Raw genomic sequence first — 24,363 nt, forward strand, 5'->3', positions numbered from 1 at the left:
CACAGCTGATGTGAAGCCCAGAACTTATTTCGTGTTGCAGCATTAGCAACAAACAGTATTGTGAACTTCTTCCAGCCTGCTCAGAAGCTTGGAGGATGCTTGAATGTGGAAACTGCCAAATTTCATCAAAAGTTTAGATAAATTGATACATTTAAGTATCTGTAATATAATTTACTTCAAAAACATATAGGAAAGGAAGTGGATAATTATTAACCACTTTGGTTACCATTGTCAAAGATAGCTGGCAGTGAAAGGCATCTAAATTGTAGTTCTATCCTGGTGTTCAATGGGTTACACCAGAATAGGAACAGAAGAAATGTTTCCATCCCTGGGCAGCAGTAGCTTTCACCTCTCATTTTACAAGTTGGCACTGTATTATAGATTACAATAAATGGGAAGAACGAAGCAGATTTTCCAGATACTTCTCTGACTGTCACTGCCTGTAAATTATGGTACATTATGTACTATGTAAACCTACATATGTAATACCAAGTTCCCCCTAATTTTACTCAATTTGTCAATGAGATTTCTGTAGAAATAGATCTGAAAACAGGAAAAGGTATGATATAATCAGAAAAGAAATGACTCATATTTGCTGCCCCGAGGTCTAGCCTGACCTATTGACACCATACACTCAAACATCTTAATTAGCTGGTCAATTGTAAAATGCATCTCTTGGTATATGTGGAGTCTTCAGCTGTGCACAAAAAAAAATTATTACGTCAGCCTTATTTAGTTATGAAATCAAAGGGTAGGATTTTTAAGTAAGAATTTTAACTAAAGGTTATTCTGGATGACTTGGGTTTAAAAAATGAGACTTTATAAATACAAAGATAATTATAGTATTATGCAAAATCTGAGAAACAAATCCCTTCTTTAAAAAAAAAGTGAAGTGAGGAGCAAAAATTAAGGTTTACCAATTCAGAATTTATCTACCTTAGATCTTTCATCTAAACACAGGGAAATCTGCAGCTCTCCAAGTCCACTGTGGGTAATAGTCTCCATATAGACAAGGAAAGCCCTAGCCTATTTGCATAAATGCCAGAAAAAAAGTCCTGAAATGTGTAACTTGAAATCAGAGCTGCCACCACCAAGTTTCTTCAGGAAAACACCTGACTTTGATTAATTCCCTGAATACAAAATTGACAAGTCTGCTTTTCACTGAGGCAGATCTTGAGCTAGAAGTATCCTGTTATCAGATACAGCTCACTGTAATAGAAAACCAGTAAAAAGGCACAGGGTTTGCATCAAAACTAGTGCAAAAGCTCTTAGGATGGTATTCCAGGATAGCCAACTCCCCATCTCAATTTTGATGTCAAATTTGGTTAATTCAGCCCTATCCCAATCCTAAAGTCTATATGCTTTCCCATGGTGTCTCAGTATATGACACAGTCTTGCATATTTAAAGACTTAAAAGAATTAAGAACTGGGTGGCTCTTAGACCCTGAAATATACAAGAATGTTTCAGAGCACTATACTGAACTGCTGTGAAACTTCAAGCACAACTAAACTCTGTTAGAGTTCACTCCTGGTGCACTTAATAATAGATATATCCACACCAGAATCCTCAAGTGTGGTGCCAGGATTACTTGAACTAACCTAAACTCAGGGCTGGTGCCAAAAGGAAGGATCCTACTCTGCCCCAAGGTGTGTATTTCCACAACCTCCCTCAGGCTTGACATAGGTATTAGAGCAGCCAGGAAACAGGCCAGATGACAAAATGGTTGTGACTTAGAACTGTCTCACTAAAAGAGAAGAATCCATCACCAAAAAAAAAGTAATCTGGAGTAGAATCCTTTCTGTATCATATAATGATCACGTGGGCTTTTTAAGATACAGGTTGGAAATATTCCTGGCAAAAAAGAACCTGCGGGTGCTCAACAGCCCCTGACCATGAACCAGCTGTGCCCAGGTGGCCAAGAAGGCCAATGGCATCCTGGCCTGGATCAGCAACAGTCTGGCCAGTAAGACCAGAACAGGGACTGTCCCACTGAACTTGGCGGGGCCACACCTCGAGTGCTGTGTCCTGTTCTGGTCCCCTCACTAAAGAAGTCACTGAGGGGCTGGAGCGAGCCCAGAGAAGGGCACTGGAGCTGGGGAAGGGTCTGGAGCACGGGGCTGATAAGGAGGGAAGTCACAGAAGTCCCCTAACTGTGTGGAACAATGAACAATAGCATGTGAATAAATCCTTTTCTTTGAGAACGCTGTTGCAACATAAATTTGTTTTAAAAGGCACTGTAAATAAAATAATATTATGCAGAGGCCTATAAATGTATAACTCACAGGACAAATGTTTCAATTGAGTTAATGTAAAAAGTAATCTGCAATAATAGGTCATAAATGAAACTGAACATATAGACACTTTTGTCTCCAACTACTCCCAACACCAGAATATGAGACACTTTGGCAGAGGCCTATGCACAGAATAATCTCTTCTCCAAAAAGCTCAAGATAGTGGTAGTGGGAATCCTTCAAGCCACCAGTGGGAACAGACTCATCAGTATTTGTATGGGCACGCACAAAGTCTGTCTGTGCTAAGCTTGGCTGAAGTCACCGATATGAGTCACTCACAAATTTAAACAAAAAGTGTTGTGGAAGATTAAACAGAGACTGAATAAGGAGTTCACAGTCTTCACCATGTGTATTTAAGATCCTGTTCATTTTACTACAGATTGACAACATGAACAAAACAAGGGGACATTGGACAAGTGTGGCAGACAAATGCCTTCAGTGTTCCAGGTTTTGCCTCATTCTCCCTTCTACTTCTTGCAGCAAACAGAAGGTATATACAATTATTTGTTTAAAAGAAGTGTTTTCTCATCAAAAATTTCCTTCATATTTCACCAGCTATGTTGGTGTAGGAGAGAACAAAATTTAAGATGTGTTATTTGGAATGGTTATTGACAAATACTTTGAAAATATTTGGAATGGTTATTGACAAATACTTTGAAAATTTAGGTCTCTTGTTATCTTTCTTCCTTACTAAAGAAAGCAGAATGTTGAGAAGGCATATCTCCAGGTTTCTGGATGGAAAGACAGTAAGATGGGGCAATTCTGTCAGCTTTATATAAACCAAAGAGGTAGAAAGTCATAACAAGTGATACAATAGCTGTTATTCTGTTACTTTACCAATAAGTGCTGGTAGTTTCAGAATGATGCAGGAAAAAAAGGATTGATTCTTCACCCTTCCTGTTCTGGTTTTATGTATCTTTGATGTTCAAGGCCTGGTACTCATTTTTCATAAATGGAGGCTTTCTAGGTTTCTAGAATAGATAAAAAATAAATAGAGTTTAATATACTAGAAAAAGGATCCTATCTTCTTTACCTTTTAGGTGACTGTCTAGTTAAGTTTGTATTTACACTTTGGATGATTGTCAGTTGCCCTTCTGGAAGTAACAAATGCAGGAGATCGTTCCATTATCTTGTAAATTAAATTACATTCTAGTTAGCTGAGATGTGACACCACCAGTGTACTGCAGCACATAATTCAATCTGATTTCATTTTTCTCATCTTTGTGTGCCACTTGTAAAATCCAGCTGTATTGCCAAGCTCTTCAAACACATTTCCAGCAGCAACATGAGCTGAACAAGAGCCTCTCATTCCTTGACAGACTCCTCAGGCAGCTGCGTGGGTGGCTTTGGAGTTTCTTTGTGGTCTTTCATGTGGTTGAGTTGCTGATGGGCTGTTTTGTCTGCTTTGCCCTCCTGGGTGTCAGTTCCCTTTGATTTTGTGGATTTTACACATCTTTATCCATCTGAGAATATAGTTCTGTGTAACACTCTTCTAAATTATGCAGAATCTACTTCTTTGTTAGAAAAGTGTATCTTCTAAATCCATGACCTGGATTACAATGAGACTGCATAAAACCTTGAAATCTGACATTAAACATTTGATTTAAATTATTTATTTATCCATTTTTAATAACAAGCATCATTATGACAACCTGATTATAGTGTATGAAATATCAACAGAGAAACAGAAAATAGAAATTAAATGTTTTTCTGTGAAGTTTCTCAAGCTAAATTTTGTGACTGCTGTATCCAATCGAATCATATGTTTAAGAGATGTTGTTGTGTAGAAACCAGATGGCACTGAATTGTGATTTTAGACAAACTGTCAAAATTTTAAGAGTACTCTCTTGTTCTTCCTTCTGTCTGTGATCCCAGGAGTTTAGGGGCACTGTTCCTCTCTACCTGGCTACAAAATAGTACCATAGTACCATATGTAATCACATTCCCTCTTATATTTGCCATTTCCCTACACATAATAGATAACACAGAGTTAAACTGTGTGGTAAATATGCCGGTAAAGATTTTTAGAAATAGTTAAGATTAGTCCTGGGCGCCTGAAAATCTTTGCTTTGAACTGCTGAAGAGTGACAAACTGTTAGATGTAAAATCTTGGAGTGTTTGTCACCACCTGATAGTCTGTTGCCACTTGTTACTGAGCTGGGCACTGTTTTTTTTTTTCCCTGAGGGTGGCTGTTTGTCAGGGAAGTTTTATCACAGCAGGGTTCCTGACTCAACAATGTTTGCCGTGTAGCTGGAACAAATAAGTGCTCCTGGCATCTGCAGATAAATACAGAGAATGTGAACAGCAATGACAGAAGGAGAATGTATTTATGATAGCTCAGCTAATTAGTATGATTAAATTAGAAACAGATGGGATAAACTGCAGCATACAGTCTAGTTGACTCTGAGTTATTTTAGTTCACATGATATTCTGAGTGAAATTGAAGAAGCCTCTAGACTGAACAAAGCACACTGTTGTAGTAAATAGGATGACGTAGTAAATCTTTTTACCAGTAACTCCTAGGCTATACTGTTCTAAGTCTTTATGATGTAGGGATACAGGAAGCTCTCTGACAATACAAATGGTAGCAGTGAGCATGAGAATATGTTTATTTCTCCCTGATAGATTTACTCTTTTCCATTGGCAAAACTTTATTTTGGAGCTCTGTTAAAATTACGATCCCATAAAGTGGTTTATATTTGAAGCATAAATTTTCAATATACTGTTTTTTTAAAAAGAAAACTCACATTAAAATAAAAAGCCGTACAGAACTGATATTTTAAATGACCACATAACACATCTCTGCCATAACAATGACAGAGCTGGTTCTGTCCATCCATTAACTGCATAAACTGGAATTTATTGAAAGGGTTACAGCAAAGAAGGTGAGTTGCAGGTCTGCTTTGATGTGCCAGTGAAGACAAGGTTTATCCCTGTCCATTTCGCACCATGGAAAAGTTTGTCTGGTTAAGGTGAGTACAGGTGAGAGCTACCTAGAGATAAGTATGGGGCAGTGCTGGTCCACGGGAAACACGCAAAGCTAAGGTGAGAATTGTGTCTGTTTCTGTCACAGATGATACAGAGCTGCCACCTTTTTTCTCCATGGGAGTAGTTTCACCTTTTGACCAAATCTGTCAACCAAATCCATGATAAAACACTGTTGAGTTGAGCATGGTTATTATAAGTTGCTGCTTGGTAGGCATGGCCTGTTTTCCTTCCATGAAGCAGTGAAGAGAGCAGGGAGGAAAAATGGGATCCAGAACTCATTTCTCTGTGTGAAAGTGCCTCTCAGTGCTTCGTCTGATAAATAAATCAGTTTGTACTCTGTCCATCCACCTTGTAGAAGGCAAGTGCCTTGAGGCACTCTCTGGGCCTAAAAGAGATGAGGCATGGATGAGAATAACAGACTCATCAGCTGCTACATCAAAAAAATGGAAAAGAATCAGCAGAAATATTATACTACAGTGGTTCTGTCTGTATTGATGATAATTTCACCATCTACCATATAGACTGTTAAGAGAACACTGCTTTTCAGTAATGCTACAAGGCAATTGGATTTGGATCTGTCAAATCATGGCTACATGAGGTATTGAAACATACCATATGAGTCTGCATTTTTCAATCTGTTGTGGTGTTTTTTTCAGGCAGATGTTATAAATTACCTATAAAAATATTAAAGGCAGGCAAAAAATCCCTTCTGGTAGTTTTAGTGTGATGTGGAATCCACACAGACTTGCTCATACAGACACTGAAACTGATATGACTCAGCAAAGGTCCTGAAGTAACTTGAAATTATTTTCTGCTGCCATTTGCCCACTTCTTGGCTTACAGCCCCAGCCACGCATCTTATTAGCTTCCCAGAAATCTGTGAAGTATAGAGCTCTGATGCTTTCCCTCAGCCACAATGCGACGTGAGTGCTTTAACCATTAGTCTCCTTTAGCACACCAAATAAATACAGTCTAGTGAATTTGAATTAGGAGACTTGTCAATAGAGAGTTTCAGCACCTTGGCAGTATAGAAGTAAAATTCCTATGATGCTCATAAAGGAATGTCAAGGAAGCCAAATTTTGCTCTGTCTTTTAAATAACCTTGTCTGTATCACTGGTGAGTTATCAAGTGTTGCTTATTGAATGCATACAATACTGTCTCCAGTTATGGTAAAACATGCACACTATTTTAATCAATATTGAAAGTGGTTATCGAGAGGATTTTGACTGTATCTGCTGGCAGATAAATGTGCATGAATAATGTACACAGATATGCTTTTACTGCTCTGCCAACTTTCTCTTCTGTAAGCATAGATGCAGTTAATACCAAGTAGCTGTACAGAAAGCAAGTTTTTGCTCCTATTGTACTGAATTGCTTGTATATAAAAAGCTAATAAGCACAGTCCTAATCATGGTCTTCTACTCAGCAGCTGCATCAGTGGGGCTGTATTGTTAAGGAACCAAGTTTGAGCTCTGTGATAAAATAACACTAACTTGTTTCCAGCCTGATACCTGCCGGCACATAAAGTCTGTGATAGCTGGTGATAATCTGCTATGAAAAATCAAATTCCCTTCCCCTCTGTCCTCCCAGTGAATTGCTGACAGACTTTCTTGATGCTCTCCTTAGAGTAGAAAAGCTGCAAGTATTTAAAAAAACACTTATTCTTGAGGGAAAATAGATTCTGAACACCAGGGAGTCTGTGAGCATAAGGCTGCTATTTGGAAGCACTTTGCCTCACTGTCTGTGTGCGTCCCAGCAGTGTGAGGAGAGGCCGTCTGCTGTATGTCAGCAGTTTACCTCATCAGGAACCCAATCCGAGGGGCTATTTATTGGTCTTACTTTCAGAGCAGTGGTCAGGACACGAGTCTGAACACTTATTTTAGTTTTGGGTGGAAGGACAGAGCTGCTGCTGTGAGGGAAGCCCAGTAAGTATCTCTGAAACAATCTCTTATCTCTATAAAGTGTCTGTTGAATCTTAAGTTTTAAGGAAGTTGAGCCATTTACACATGAGCACTAGGTAATTTTTTTTTTCTTGCATCAGAGGACAAACTATGTTAGAGCAGAGATGTAGCTGGAGTCTAGGAGAGTGCAAAGTGCTTTCATCTTTATAATTGAGGCCTATTGGTTAGGAGAAATGAAGTTGTGGTAATGCTGCTTACTAAATATGTCCCCCTCAAGAATATCAATCTAATATTTTTCTTCTAAATTTACTTTTTGATTTTTTATTTATGACAGAACCTTCCAGGTGTCCTTTACAAAACAGACAATTTCCCTGCTTTCATTTCTTGTTTCTGTGATGGCAACTACATCATAGCTCTTGTGTGATAATTACTGAGATTTGAACATGGCTAGAGATTAAGTTTATTCATGTGCTTGGAGTAGATTATCCTTTGGGAAAATTACAATATTTGAGATAACTGGTAAATATATTATTGTTGCTTGTAACACACCTGGTAAACTAAATATACCTGTGTGGGTTACTTCTTTCAGGGTGAAAGGACATACTCTCAAGCTGCACCAGGGGAGATTCAGGTTGGACATCAGGAGGAATTTCTTCAAAGAAAGGGTGTCTAAACATTGGAATAAACTGCCCAGGGACATGGTGCAATCACCATCCCTGGAACTGCTTAAGGAAAGTGCCATAGTCTGGTTGACATAGTGGTGTTCAGAGGTTGAACTTGATGATCTGAGAAGACTTTTCCAACCTAATAGATTCTGAAATTCTCTGATTCCTTATTGTAGGCTGCTACTTTGAAAAAATACTATGAAAATACATCTTGAAGAAATTCTGTGATAAAGGAAGTATCTTCCAAGTCAGTTTTTGCTAACAGGAGAAAATCAAGAGCTTACTTTAGTGAGTGAGACAAATAACTGGAATTCATAACAGAAGGAGCACTTGGGTTAAGCCAGAATTTGCTGTATATACAAGTGACTCAGAAAAGATGCATCCATACGCTTCCCTTCTTATAACTGATGTCAAACAGTCTGCTGTGTACTAAAGGATGTCTACTTAGCCATGAGGGCCTAGCTCAGCCTTTCCAACACCTAGAAAGCAGGTGGTTATCCCATCAGGGTACCTGTGTTAGGTGCCCAGCTCCTGGATGGTGTAGAGAGCCAGAGCTCTGAGCAGGTCAGGAACCTACATGTGATGGGGGAGCATTTGCTCAGGCCCCTGCTTAACACCACTTAAAGAGACCACATGTCCCCGTCCCCCCCCCCCCCATTTTGCCTAGCAATACCACCTTTTCCATACAACTACACTTTTTCATCCCTTTTTTTCTTTTTTGTACTTAGTCTACATCTCTTAGAAACTGAATTTTCCATGGAGCCTCTCTATCTTGCAAACATAATGTTTGTTGCACCTGCAACAAATGTTTAGATGTATCATAGATCTGGGTGTATGTTATCTGTGGTTGCAAAACTTCCTTTGTCTAGGTACTACAATGTCCTGGGGTTTTTTTCCCATCTGAATAGAATAATATATAATTCTTCAGCTTATCTGTTCTCTATATGCCATGTACATATGTTCTCAGTTTTCTTCAAAGGGACTGCCTTTTCCAGTACTCTTCATGTCAAGAGGTACAGGGATAAGTGGAGGCTGATGAGTTACACAAGATACAATAACATTTCTTTCTAAGTCCTCTTTCAGTGGCTTCCAGCTCTACTCAGATAATCAATGTATAACAAATCTTGTAAAAATACTAACACTGGTAATGCAATTTTTGAAATTTAGAGCCAATGCTCAGCCTAAGGTATCTTGAGGCAGTAGTACACAGTTCCTTAGGTATGCTTCCCAGTTACCAGTATCCTTTCTTAATGTTAATAATTTTACATAATTGCTTAAGAATAACAATATACTTGCCATAAAATAAAGAGCTGAAGTGTTTATTAGAAAAAGAACTACACTGAGGAGAGACCTACATTGACAAGTCTGGAAACAACCAGAAATACAGACTTTTGTTTCATATGGTAGGTATTGTATTTAAACCAGAATAGATGGTTAAACCAGAATTTTCTTAAAACAGTATCTAAGTCCTGTATAGACTGAAATACCACAAAGTGGCTGCAAGAAAGATTTTAGTAGAATAGATTGTTAGCAATTGCTATTCCTGTGGCTGCATGAAACTGGAAACAAAGTCTAGTGACTTTTTAAATTGTTTGGAATCAGAAGGGTCAAGGTCTCCTCTTATCCTGGAAACAAGCAGTTTCAAATAATATCTATAATTATGAAAATATATATATATGTATGTATAGGAGTTCTGTATGACACAGCTGAATGACTTGACAGCTATTTCTGTCCCTTGATGTGTGTTTCTGATACCACTGCTCACTTTCAATAATTGCATAAATAAGGTTTGAATTATTTTGCACTTTATTCAGCTTAAGTGAGAGGTAAGCTGCAGACAGGATTTGTTTAGTTTATTTCTCTCCCCTTTAAAAAAAATTCCCTTGCTATAAATTATGCCAATTCAGAAAACAGTATGAATCTGAGTATAAAGTTAAGCATTTTAAATCTAATGTCATTAGCTCCAGTTGATCTCAGACGGGTTTTTTAAAATTATTTGCTCAATAGGAGACAGAGTTCTGAGCTACATTAGGATTAATATGCTTTTCATGCTGAGTCTTTCTAAGTAGTTAACCCTGTGCAAAATCCACTTTCACACTCCTGATACTTTTTTTTTGTTGTTGTGGTTATTTGGTTGGGGTTTTTTTCCACTTGTTTGTAAGAGCTTTCTGAGGTTACTTTTGTTTTATTTGTCCATCTAAAAATATTGGAATGTCTGGTTGGCGAGGTTTAACATTGCTGCTGAGGTTTGGTTATGTGCCACAGATAATGGAAACAATATAACCATTCTAGTGTTTTAAAGTTAAAGCTTAGCACCTTTGAAAATGTTCCCAGTTACAGAGGAGCTTATTCCTAGCTGTAGCATCTGCTACTACCTTTTCTCTTTGTTTCATTTTTTCAAAACCAGTGAATACAAATATTTGTGAAAGAAATGAAACTTGTCTGATAGTCACAGAAATTCTGGCATAAATACATCTGTGGCCTCTGAGAAGAATATATATGTAGAACAACACAAGCATATAGGTTCTTTATGACAGGTATTTTTCTGTTTGTTTTATCTCTTCAACCCTTAACTTAATCATATGGCTTTTAAAACTCATTGTCTGTATAGTGTTAGAACTTAGAAAGAATAAACCCTGTAGGTTGAAGTCCAAAATGTTCACTTCCTTGAATAAGCAGTAAAAAATTTTGTTTTGTCCCAACTAAAACTGATAACTGTAGTAGTGATAAGCTCTTTAACAATATTGATATTTTAATCGATACTGATAGGATTCAAGGCCAACACACAACAGTGACTTTGCAAACTTCTTCAGATATTTCTGTGCATGGACCTTGTGCAGGCACAGATAGTTCCTCTTTAATTGTTGATAACAGTCTAGATCAGCCTCCCCCTCTTTGCAGACTCATGAAATGTTCCTTACAACAGTTCAGCTATCTGCCCAGCAAACTTTCATTTGCTGGTTTTAGTTCCTTATCTCTCCATGACCCTCTGGAAGCCACCTAGAGACATCTTGAATTCCACAAGTTCCTGCATTTTTGTGGCTCTGCAGCTGAAAATTGTTCAAGGTTCTAGGCCTGTTCAAGGATCTGCTGAAAAAACTCTCAGAAAGATCTTGAAAGTCTGTACTCGTTCACACATGCACAGACACAATCACTTTTATTTTCAGTACAAAACATTAATGGAAGTTTATCAAAGTTTTATTAATTCATTAGCTGGTTAAAATATGAAGAGGAAAATCTATGAATGTTTTCCATCTTATGTTCCCTTGGTTTTAATCTGCATTTAAAACGAAGAGGTTTTTAGAACAACTTTTATGTTTTTAAAGAAGTTACATTTTAAAGAAATAAAATTCTGCTAACATAAATGAAAATACTTCATCCTGCTCTGGCTTGTGTTGGGATTTGAGAGGCTGAAACCATGATTTTCCCACAGATTTTGAAGTGACCCGGACAGCAATAAAACTGCCTATGGCTCTGAAAATCATGCTGTCGTTGGCCAGAATAGCTCTTCAGAATAATTGTGCATATGTGAACTGTCATCCAAAATAAATCGAAGATTTTGTGGAATAAAAATGTCACAGCAGGGAGTCATTCCAGGCTGACACCACCATTCCAGAATAGCTGCACTATTTGCTTTTCCTGTACAGTCCTTGCTTTGCCCATGTTTTCTTGCCTTGCCTGATTAAAAGCTTCTGCTTGTTTGCATAAGATAAATTTTAAAAGGAAGAAATATATTAATGGAAACCCCCAATCTCTTTATGCTAACAACATATATTAGCTCAAAGCCTGGATCATTTAAAAACAGTGACATTCTGGAAAGGTGCTTCTCTCTTCACAGCCACCATCACATACAGTGACACTATTTTTTATGAAGCATGTATCAATTATGTGTAGAATGGTTTGGGGAAAAGGGACTTGTTAAGAAGGATGGATAAATATAATTGCCTGGAAAAAGATTTACAATAGTACAGCCAGGATGAAAACAACCCCCGCTACTGGCTGGACAATACCCTTACCTACAGATAGGTCCAAAAGTCAAATGGACTGTTCCATCTCAACCCCCAAAATGTTGTTTAGTAATCATGTGGCATATTGCCTTCTGGAGAGCTTTGGCCAAGGCTAGAATTTTAAAACATTTAATGCCGCATCAGATTCAAGGTGCTCAACATTCAGGTGGGTAGAACCCCAAAAAAATGATGGGCTGATGGCATAGGCAGCAGCTTAATATCTCAGCACAACAGAGCAAGCAGAAGAAGGGCTGGTTTGAGTTTGTGGAATGAATTCCTGTGGGAGCAACTAATTTATGCTGTCCCACATAGAACAAAAAAGACAGGATAAAAGGGCTGCATGTGACACGAGGGTCACGCTTCTTAGTTATACCAGAAGTATTATTTATGCTGCTGTGAAAGGTGTATCTTCAGATTCTGGGCAGAATATCCCCTTGCAGTCTCTAATTTGGGAAAGACTAGTTTCCTTTGTTGGATTTTTTTTTTCTTTTTTTTTTGGACAAATGGTTACCGTTCAGTATAACACAAATGAAAAAAAGCATGTTGTGGTAAAAGCTGTTCCTTTCACTTGTTGGGAAGGATGGATAAATATAATTGCCTGGCAAAAAATTTACAATAGTACAGCCAGGATGAAAACAACCCCCGCTACTGGCTGGACAATAACCTTACCTACAGATAGGTCCAAAAGTCAAATGGACTGTTCCATCTCAACCCCCCAAAATGTACGGTTCATCCCACACCTGTAACCCTACCCTGAAACATCAAGTGTCTGTGACCCCATTGGCCCAAGTCTTGTTCCAGTCCACCTTGAAGCCCCCTGAAAGGGGTCTCCGAGGGCCAGACGCTCTCTTAGATCTTCCCCTCTCTTGGAACTTCCCTCTCTTAGATCTTCCACCCCGTCCTAGAACCCCTTGTCTCTCCCCTTCCTCATCCCCTCAGGCCTTGCCACGTGCTGTGTCTGGCAGCTCCAAGCAAGACCTTTCACCATCCCTAATAAACCTTATATTCTAAGAGCAACCTTCAGAGATCTCTCGTCCCCATTCATCAAAACCGTCCTGGAGCCCCACTGTTCCCTACAGACTGGTGCCCAATGAGGAATACGAACCCATGCTGACCTGCACCCACACCTGTCTGGATGCCTCTCCAGCTTTTCTACCTGTAGGAGACTTCTCCATGGACGATAACTAAATAACCAGTTGTAACCTCCTCATCAGTGTCGTGAGCACGGCATTTTGTTGCTAGGCAGTGTCGAAGCCAGAGCTCTTTAAAAATTGCCGAGGCAATCCTCGAGCACCGTGACTCACTACCAAGTAGCGAGTTTTCGGAGCCCTTGGAGGATTTGAGCCTGCTGATCCTTGAGCACAGGCGACCGCTGCGGAGCGGCAGCGACCTGGAGCTCTGGGAGGAGTCTTGTCGTGGCACACTGCCACGTGCAGAGAGCACACACGAGCACTTCTTTGCACTGCCCGCGCTGGAGCTCTGAGGGGGAGTCTGGAGGTCCCGAGCATGGAAAGCCGTTCCTGAGTGATGCCTGAAAATTGAGCTCTGAGGGGACCTCCCTCAGAGTCCTGAGCACTGACTGGAGTGTACGTCAGAACTCAACAGAGGACCCTGCTTCTGTGACATTGAGGTGAGCTACACTGGTTTAAAAATGGGACAATTCCACTCTGCCCCTGATGGAGATCTCTATAAACAACTTAACCATCTCTTACGTAGCTATAACAGTACTTTGTCTAAGAAAGTGTTAAAAAACCTTCTAGAATGGATTCTGCTTAATTTCCCGAATGCCAATCCTTCAGCTGTTTTTACTAGAGACTTTTGGGACTCAGTTGGAAAAAGACTTTTGAATGATATTTCACGCCAGGATCCCAATGCTTATGAGTTGCTCCTGGCGTACAGAAACTTGGCCGACTTGTTTGCTTCACAAAAGCCGGTGGTAGCCACCTTGCCGCCTCGTGCGGTTTCTTATGGCCTCGCCCGCGCGGCTGCGGGTGTCGAGTGGGGCTCGCCCCCCTCCCCTCGCCCTGCGCCACTCGGCACCGGCCCTCGCGGTTCCCGCTCTCATGGCCACCCCAGCCCCTCCTGCCGTCCTCCCTGCCGCGGCCCCCTCTCCCTGCCGCTCAGTGCTGGCTCCCCCCTACTGGCTGGACAATACCCTTACCTACAGATAGGTCCAAAAGTCAAATGGACTGTTCTGTCTCAACCCCCCAAAATGTACGGTTCATCCCACACCTGTAACCCTACCCTGAAACATGAAGTGTCTGTGACCCCATTGGCCCAAGTCTTGTTCCAGGCCACCTTGAAGCCCCCTGATAAGGGGTCTCTGAGGAGCCAGACACCCTCTTGGAACTTCCCCTCTCTTGGAAGTCTCCTCTCTTAGATCTTCCACCCCCTCCTAGAACCCCTTGTCTCTCCCCTTCCTCATCCCCTCAGGCCTTGCCACGTGCTGTGTCTGGCAGCTCCAAGTAAGACCTTTCACCATCCCTAGTAAACCTTATATTCTAAGAGCAACCTTCAGAGATCTCTCGTCTCCATTCATCAAAACCGTCCTGGAGAACAGCATTCACTACAGGGACTTAAAGATTTTGAAGTTCCACCCACCCCTGTCATGGGCAGGGAGGCCCCCCATTAGATTAGGTTTCTCAGGGCCCCCATCCAACACCTGAACACTTCCAGGGATGAGGCATCCACAATTCTCTGGGCAACCTGTTCCAGTAACACAGCACCCTCTGAGTAAAGAATTTCCTCCTACATCCAATCTAAATCTCTGCTCTTTTAACATAAAACCATTACCCTGTCTGAGCACTATAATGTAAAAAGTTTCTCTCCATCTGTTTTATAAGCCCCCTTTTAAATACTGGAAGGCTGTAATAAGATCACCCTGGAGCCTTCTCTATACTGAACAGCCCCAGCTCTCAGCCTGTCTTCACAGGAGAGGTGCTCCAGCCCTCTCAGCCTGTCTTCACAGGAGAGGTGCTCCAGCCCTCTGATAATCTTCATCACCTTCCTCTGGACTCACTCCAAGAGGTCAATGGCCTGCTGATGTTGGGGGACCCAGAGTGGCCACAGCTTATGACACAAACTCTGGACAGTGTTGCTAAAACTAGAGGTTGATGAAGAGCTAAGAAGTAATTTAGAAAACAGTTAGAATACCTGAACATAACTACTGCTCCTATGAAGGCACATAAATCTGTGTAGCCTAACTTCCATTTTGGAGCATCAGTGGGCAGTCAGAAATGCTTAGGATAAAGACAATAAGCCCACAGACTGTACTGCCTGCTTGTTAATTGTCTGAGCTTGTGGAAATTCAGGTGACCCTTGCATCAGTGTACTAGAGCATTCTAAACAGTTCACCCCCATTGCCCCACTCAGATGTTAGGTCAGGGTATGATGTGCCAGGACAAACAGAGTCATTGCGGATTGGATTTGGAAATTCTTTCAGACAGCTGGTGTGCCAAGGCCAAACGGAACTCAGTAAGATAAACCTGACTGTTCAAGGTCAAAACCCAGGAAAACAAGGACTCTGTTATTTAGGCCAAGTGCTGGAATGAGATGGGCTGGTCTAGGGATGGATTCAGTTTTCTGGTCAGTTTGCATCTTGTTTGACAGAGTGTCCAAGAATGTGCAAGGTCTGATGGAGTTTTGTTTTCCTCATAGTCTCAGGACAATATCTGTAAAAGGAGGACTCTGTGGATTGCCAGATGTTTAATAATTTTATGCTTCTGCCTTTCCCTGACACATACCTGATAGGCATACATAGAGAAATACTTTAAGAGTGTTTGCCCTTTATGCATTCTCTTTCTGCATAAAACTTTGTAGGAACCTAACTGTCTTGAGATCTCTGTGCTTTATCAAATCCAGCCGCATTGATGCAAAAGGTATTCAGGTTGACAGAAAGATGGGCAGGGAGGCACTGGGATCATAATGATTTTGTTTCCATTAGGACAAAAAATATAAAGGAATTTTATTAGTTATTCTTAAGAAGTTCAGTAACCTTTCAGCTTTCCAAAACTCCTAATGATAAAGGAAAAATCTCGTATGTATTAATGCAGTAGGCTTGTGCTTTGCCTTCTCCAAAATGGGCCTTGTCGCAAATAATTGCAGCTTACATGAGGAGAGTGGTCCAGCCTGAAACCAGAATTCCATCACTGCACTAAAACAAAGAACTCCCATTCCCAGACTGTGCCTTTAGTTTAGTAACCCCAGGGAGGGGAGAGATGTATTATTGCTGAGGTGGGAGGTATCAGGATTCCAGCAAGCTGCTGCTCATCTGGAGTACGCTCACTCTGTGTGCATCCCATTGATTCCTCTGTTGTACTTAAATCCCAGGAGCCACAGTGGGTGTGCAGTTAACAAAGAGGCTGTGTGCATGCTCTGACTTCTATATAGGGGTGCTGGTAGTGCTTTTCAAGGTGTCACTGTCAGTGCCTGTTTATTTAAGAGAAATAGCTGACTAGCATGACTTTAATTTGTTATGTGGGCAAGAAAAAAATACAGTGTGGAAGACATCTCTAGAAAGTTGTCAATCCTAGTCTTTTTTTAGCCATATAGGTATCTTTTTCATGTATTATTGATTAGATCATATTGGTCTTCAAACTGGATGTGCTGCTGTGGAAGCTTTTTCTGTCTGACAGCAAAATCATTAAGACTAGCATCACAGCTATTACCTTTGCTAGTAGTCAAAGTAAGAAGATAAAGTATCATCTGCAAGTAAAGTCTAGCATTTTGTAGATTGCCAAAGACTGTGACTGCCTATCCTCTCCAGTTTGTGAGGCCTGGAAGATGAAAGAGATTTCAAAATACTTCTGGTTTTTTCCTTATGAAGAGTGCCTTGAAAATATAGCACCATTTAAAAAAAAATTCACTCAGATGGAAGACTGGTCACAGATTTTTGTGAGATTTAATAGGTTATTTGTGGTTCTCTGTCAGAAACTTAGATCTGGAGAGAAAAATATAGCTGTATGCCACAGAATTTTCTGGGAAGGCAATCTGCGATGCTATAAACCAGAGCAAGAGGCTGTGGCAAACTCCCTAATATGTATCAGGAAGGATAATCTGAGTATAACACAAGGTGTATTTTGACCAGGTGGAGCAGAGAGCACTGATAGTAACTACTGGCTGGCCTATGTAATATAGGTCAAACATTCAAAGGACCTAAAATTGCATTATGTGTTGCATTATGGTGTTATGGTATCACTGCTTACAAGGTTTTCTTGTTCCAAACAGCATTACAGGATAGGAAATCTGGATCTTCTCCTGTTATGGAAAAAAATTAAGGTTTCAGAACCTGTTTTATGTATTGACAAATTCTGTAGACTTTACACCTTTGGGAGATTTAGGGCAAAAATGAAAAGTGCTTCTTTCTGGCAATAGGGAAAATACTTTCAGTACCAAGCTTTTATTCTGAAACCAGGTATAAGCAGACACATTAAGAACAGCTCATCATTTGTGCTGTGCAGGCTCCTTCTTAGAGACAGATATCTTTCCCTGGTGTCTGTGCAACTCATCCCTGCAGGGACTCTGAGCAGCTCCACATTGCTGCTCATGCAACTACAGGCCGCTCATAGCTGACGCACAGACACTGTGTTTTTCTGTAGGTTTGGTTTTTTTTCTAACCCAGAGTATCTGTAGGCATTACAGGTGTATTGACCAGCATTCTGCTCTGTGGGTCCCTCTTGCCATCAGTGTTGCTGCTGTCACTGTATCTTTGCTAGTCTGGCTGCTTCTTCAAAAGATGGTTTTTAATTGTGGTAGCTGCTAAATGTTGGGATTTTGATAGCCTAACACTGAGATGCCAAAACAAAATAGGCTGTGATTGAAAATGTCCATCCTAATCCCATTGAACTGAACAGGGTCTATGCCTTTATTAATATTCAGCTCTTTATTAAAAAGTCAGCTCGGCAGGGGGCTCAACACGGAGTCTCCGTGGCACACTGGTAGCTGGAGGTGAAGAGGTGTGCAGTCTGTATTTGAAGTCCCAGCACACCATCCTCTCTCCTTTCCTCCTGGCACACTGGTAGCCAAAGGGTGAGGGGATGTGCAGAGCCTGCTGCCGAAGACCAGCAGCAGCCATCCCTCACTTTCCCTCCTGGTAACACCAGGAAGTGTGAGTTCCTTTGTGCCTGCTTCCCACAGCCCAGTCCAGTCTGGTCCTCTGCAGGTTATGGTGACAGGTCAAACACAGACTAGAGATGTGGCTCCCTTTTCCCCAACCAGCACACCCATCCAGCCCCCTTCACTGTGCCCAGCCTTCCATTTTAGGGGTGTTTTCATCCCCAAAACCCCCTCCCATGATTCCACTGGATTATTTTGCATCCGGGTCCTAGTGTGGGTGGGGTTGTAGGTGATTCCCAGGAGCAATTAGCTAATTAACATTTCAATGTCAGTACTTAGCCCAAGCCAAGTGTCCCAGCCAGGCTGTTTTGTTCATAACACCATGACAGTGTCCTAGCATCAGTGTAGTACTGAATGGTTGCAGAAAGTCCTAGACCTTCTTTATTTGCCATACTTTGTTGCCTCTTGAATTTCTTTAAAGTGCTGTCCATTGTTTTCTACCAGTCACTCTTGAAGAAGTGTTTTTCTCATTAGCAAAGCAACCCTATATGCAATCCCATCTGATTTACAAGGGAAGATACACAGCAGCCTGGAGCTGACTCAGAAGCAACAGCATAAGTGGTACTACCAGTGTAAAAATCAAAACTGCTGGTAGATGCAGCACTGAAAGTGTTTGGGGTCTTTTTCAAAACAGTTGTGGTAAAATGGCAGGGAAAGGGTAGAGCAGAAAAATTAGCCTTCACATGTAAAACTACAGCTGAAGACAGATACCAGTACCTGCTGTGGAACTGAAAGTACTGAAGGCAGAGGAATGCATTAATGTTGTGGACAACATCAAATATAAATCTTAATTGTCTGTGGCATTTAATAGTCTAGAATTCAGCTCAACATGTAGGCAGCATCACCTCACCTTTCACTGCTGTTAGCTCAGGCCCTGACTTGTTTGGAGAATTGTCATTTGAAAATATTATGTATGCCAGCAATTATGCCAAACTGTTCTGTCAGTGGAGTGGATCAAGCAGTCAAAATGATGCAGCATTTACAAAGTGCTTAGTTTTTCATTTGCTTACTACAGCATATGAATAAACATTAAGCCGTAGTCTACTCCGAAGGAAAACTTTCCCACAAATTCTTAGCGCTTCTAACCTATATTTGGGAAAGATATTTAAAAATCGACGGTGGTGCACAGCTCCAGCTCTGGGGACACATTGCACTTGGAAAGTGTTTATCGGGCTGGGACACCCTTCTTCACTGTTTCCAGTTCAGGATCCTGATGTATCTCAGGCTTTGCTAACAGAAAAGGGTTTCCTTCCAACAGCGCTGTGGGAAAAACACAGCTCCATTTGAATATTGTCTGTATGACAGCTTCCTCAGGCTCTACAGCTGACAGCAATCCTGATTAAGGATTACAGGTTCAAAAAAAAAATCTCACAGTAGGCAAGGAAGGCCCTGCTGACTTTTATTAGAGTTACTCACATGATGACTACAAAATCAACAGTTGTTTTTGTCATATAAAGAACTGTTTGAGAAAAGGTCTTCAGGAATAATTGTTTAAATACAAACTAAGTATTGGAATTTTTTTAAGCTGCCACTCAATTCACACTAGAACAAAGTCGGAATCATACATTCAAGGATTTCTTTTTTTTTCAATAGAACATTAGGTAGATTAGCAAAACAAAAGCATTCACAGCTCAACGTCCTTGCTGCCCGTTGTAGCTTTTGAACAAACCCATTTCTGAGTTTTCCCTTTGGACCTTTTTCCCTAGACTGATTAGCCAATGTTTGTTGTCTGTAGTTTTGTAATTTCCACTTCTTGGGAGAAATGTAAATTAAGGTAACTTTATTATCTCGGAGCTTTGTATTTCCGTGAAAAAAAGGCAAAAGGTTTACTGTTAAGGCTATGTGTGAAAAGTCACCTTCTCATATGTAAAGAGCTCAGCCGTCTGTCTTTGTTTTGATGTGGGTGTGGATTAGGCGTTTAACAAAAAGTGTTGGTAAAGTTCACACTACTTAATGCTTTTGTGAAAGCTTGCTTACATACAAACTTTCTAAAATAAAACGTAATTCAAGGCTTCTCAATAAACAGACGTATTTTAATTCCTTCTTTAACTCATTGATACTCACCTGGGAGCCTTTCCTCAATTATAATACTGTCTGCATCAAAAAGACGTCCTGTCTAATATGTGAAATCTTGGATGATTTTCCCATCCCTAACACTTATTCTAATAAAAGACATTACCTCTTACTGCAAACCTTGGTTTATAATATTGTAAAGCATAGCAGAAATAGATGGAATTCAAGAGGTTATTATGGAGAGATTTTTGAGTAAGAGTCTGAAAAGATCAGAACTTTTTTGGAGAGGGAACCATATACCTGGCAGATGTATATTTTTAAAATATTAAAAAGCAGAAAGGAAATAAATCTGATCTGGTTTAATTGCACCAGTTTATAGCCTGGTGACCAGAATGAAGTTAACTGTATTTCTGTTGCATTGAAAATGAAGTTTGTGTTAATTTTACCTTGATATAATACAGCATTACACAGCTTTTTTTTTTTTTTTTTTTTTTTTTTTTTATGTATAAGGGATTAATAGCTTTACCAGGAAACTTCTGTGATTTGAAAACTCCCCAGGGAAAGGTTTGCTTCCATTTCTTTTGCAGTCGGGTTAAAGTAACTTCCTACATCTGCATGGTTATATGATTTATACATGACAAACATGGGCAGGTCATCATTATTTGTAGTTAGGACATGGTTTTGGGACCTAGGTAGATCTTATTTACCTGATTTAATGAATAATTGTGGGCAAATCATTTGGTCTTTCTACTTCAGTTGCTGCATTTATAACATCTCACCTCAGGAATAACATCTGATGAGGCTGTGTGTGAGTTTTGATCAATATAAGAATGCTTCTTATGTTAAAAAAGGATTAAAATTTATCTCACGGATATTACAGGCAATACCATTATATACTGCTAACATTTTTGAATGTCAGTGGGCTGAGTTTTGAGAATACATTCTGAGCTGGAGCAGTAAGGAGTTGACATTTTCCTGTAGAGTTTTTTGTCTTTAATAGGAGAGCCAAGCTTGTCTTACTCACACTTTTGATATCAATGTGACTGCTGTCTTGTAGGATAGGATTGGTGAATTGCAGAGTAAGAGTTATGAAGTGTTGCCCTATGAAGGTAACTTTCTGCAGGAATGCAAAACAATTCTGTGATTTTTAGCAATGCTAGGGGCAGTTATGGGTGAAAAATATTGTCATAGGGCTGAAAAAAATGGGGCATATACTATTCCTTTTGACTTAAAAGGATTTTTTAAAAAGTTAATATCCATTATTTCTAACAAGAAATAACATTCCATACTTCTTTGCTTTAAAAATAGATTTCTTGGAGAAATGGGAATAGTCTGTTCAGGTTTTCCTTGTTCACCAGGTTAAACCTATCTGCTTAATTGCATTCCACAGCATCCAAACTGTAGCATCGATTTTAAAAAGCCCCCAAACAAACAACAAACATTTCTTTGCAACTAGATTATCCTAAAGCGTTTAAAATGTATCTTTGTAGAGCCTAGTAAAGCAAACATTTCACCCCGCTTCGTAATTATCATGAGTAATTAACTGTTAATGGTGTTCTCAGGAAAAGCGTGACTTTTTTTAATGTTCTGCAGGAACATAGAAATACAACCAAGGGAGAAGTTTGTTGGGAGCATCACAAAGATAGCTGACACAGAAGAGTTAGAGGAGATTGGAACATGGGAGAAAAAGAAGGAAGATTAATTACTCATACATTTCCTGGCATTCACCTTTATGGTTTCAAATCTTGTGGTAGCATCTCTCCTCCAACCCATGAAGAAATATAGGAGTCAGTAAATTTACTGAGTTTGCAACAAAGGTATGTTCTGTAGATAGCATTTTTTGTTAAAAGCAGTGTTTCCCTTGAGTTTTCAGAAGCAATTGCCTTTTCCAGGTGGGTAATTTCCATTTCACATAACCCAGCACAGAATTACTATTGTGCTGGCTTAGTGAAAACTCTGTAGTAACTGAAAGTAATATTCCCGTTTGTTTTTCTGATTCTGACTGGGGCCTTTTTAAAAGGATATTCTTCTGCTAATAAAAGGGAAATTATTATGACAAAGTGATACAAATCTCATAGATATAAGTGCCAGGCCACTGTCTGGCTAAGGGCACCAGTGCATATTCCCAGCTGGAGGCTGGTATTATGTGTATTTCAGTCTTGCACTTCTTTTGGGCCAGGATATCACCTCTCCAGGGAGGTCTGCCTAATATTTGAAGAAGCTTTAAAAAGGGAGAGAAAATAATATGCATATCCTGGGAGAGAAGTGGGAAGAGAGAAGAGGGTAAGGCAGCTGACTGGAGAACGTATGGCAGTAGATAGCACAGTAAGTTGAAACTGGGGAATAACGTGGCTCACAGAAAAAGCCTTTGCTTTCAAGAGCATCCAAACCACTGCCGCCTCCTCCTCTGTGCTCTTCCCTCTGCTGGCCTGGGGTGAGCCACGCTGCTGCCACGGCAGCCCGGTGGTTCTCCCTTTCCTGCCCGAGCCCGGGCTCACTGGTTTGAGCACAGCCGCTGTGGAAGGCAGCTCTGAAGGGCAAGGCTGTAGGGCAAGAGGTGGTTGTCTCAGGAGGTGCCTTAGCAAGCAGAAGGTGCAGGTATTAGGGAAATGAAGGGCAGGGCCCGGAGGCAGTGCTTTGATGAGGCTCTGAGGAGTGCAGAGAACCAGCTAGGGGTGCTGGGGGCTCCTGCTGGAACATGGGCAGCAGGATTGCCTGGATGAAGCCTGCACATACTCTGCTGGAGATTTTTTCATGCAAAGACTTGGGGCGGGGAGAACAGAAGGTGGTCACTGTTTCACTTCAAGAACTGGAGCACCTGGGTTGGGACAGGCATGAAGGTGAAGATAGGAATAAACAGGAATGGAACAAAGAAGGATAACAAAAGGACTGAAAATGCCAACAATACTTAAAAAAAAAAAAACAAAAACAACAAAAACAAATAGGTGTTGGAAAACTTCCTAAATCTGGGAAGTTACTTAAACTGGTTGTTACTTAAACATTGTATCAGCCTTGAACTTTATTTGTCTTGCTTTAGCAGCTTGTGAAGACTGTTTTGGGGGCTGGAGGTAAAGACACCATCTTAAGTGAAGAGTGGAACATCTCTCTGGCTAGCTAGGGATGGAAGAATTTCCTGTGTCTTTGTTTCTCCAGAAATTATGTCTGGTCATTTATGTATTTAGTCATAAAACCTTTCATGTAAGCAATGTGTCCTGATGTCCAATATTAGCAATGGCTTTGTCTTCATTGCAAGGTTGTCTTTCAGTGATATGGAATGGTTAGGAAATACACCCCCCTTCTTGTGAGGCAGCTCAGCAAACAAGTGCAGCTTTTTGGGATACCTGACAAGATCTGCATTTGTGTTACTTAAAATAGATCAAATATCCCACCTGCCTCAATGGGCTACTGTGGTGTGGGAGGAACAGTCAGTGGCAGGAGCAGAGGAAAACTTAATGCAAATGTTTCTGCAAAATCCACATAATTCTGTGAATCTTTATCATTTAGGATCCTATTCTACAGTGGCTTTGTTAGAATATTTGCAAGTTCCTCAAAATTCTTCCCTCTTACTGACATCAGCTTGAATTTGCAAATTGCTTTTGTCACCTTCACTGATCACTTTCTAAAACCATGCCTGAGGATGCAAAAGCATGACTCAGTGGATTATCACCTGTTTATTGGTAAAGTCAGCATATGAACCTCCAGAATCACACACTCTTCAAATGTGCTAGTCTAGACTTGGATAAAATCTTAATTTTTGATAACATGTTAGCTAGCTTCAGCCTAATCATCTAAATCCCCTGACCATGCTAATGAAATTGCCCAGTCAGTATCAGAAATTTAGACCATTTTAGAGTTCACCCACCAACAAGCAAAAAAATAACCACTCTATTATTGCACTGAAGACAAAACTTGGCTAGTTTGGGGCATGTGATAAAACGAAAAGGGGGGAATCCTACATCTTAATGGGTTCTGGACAGTAGAAAGATAATTATTGGAAACTAACTCCACACTTCCATGGCTCTCAAATGTGTTGTCCCTTCACTTTTGAATAACTTCTGATATATGCTGCATTGTTACATTTTTTGTTCAGAGTACCTGCCCAGCAAAAGTCTAGACACCTCCTTTCTATACTTGGATCCCTTTTCTGCTCTATTGGTGATTTGAACTGGCCTAGGAAATGGGTCTGACAAGCTTTGAGGGGCGCAGCTGGTAAGCAAAGTGATCATGCTGCTGTGAGAAGACTGGGGAAACCAGGTGAGCAGCAGTGGTGAGCTGTGAACTTCATTTCCACCAACTGAACATTTTTGGAAGGTTTAACAAAGCAAAGACACTCTGATAGCAGTGGAATCCGCAGATGAGTTGACCACTCTAAGACCCTCTC

At 40.4% G+C, this 24,363-nt stretch overlaps 1 protein-coding gene across 2 annotated transcripts in view; it reads left to right on the forward strand.

Annotated features, from left to right (window-relative positions):
• The window catches only part of SMAD1 (SMAD family member 1), a 105,225-nt gene that overhangs the window by 17,961 nt on the left and 62,901 nt on the right, over positions 1-24,363 (forward strand). Inside the window, exon 3 of one of the 2 annotated variants that reach the window (XM_072928695.1) lies at positions 2,672-2,782. The exons of the other annotated variant lie outside the window; for it this stretch is intronic. The gene's annotated coding sequence lies outside the window, so the exon portion shown is untranslated. The remainder of the gene's footprint in view (positions 1-2,671; positions 2,783-24,363) is intronic. 2 annotated transcript variants of the gene reach the window in all.

The sequence above is a fragment of the Taeniopygia guttata genome, chromosome 4 (genome assembly GCF_048771995.1).
Source record: "Taeniopygia guttata chromosome 4, bTaeGut7.mat, whole genome shotgun sequence".
NCBI lineage: Eukaryota > Metazoa > Chordata > Aves > Passeriformes > Estrildidae > Taeniopygia > Taeniopygia guttata.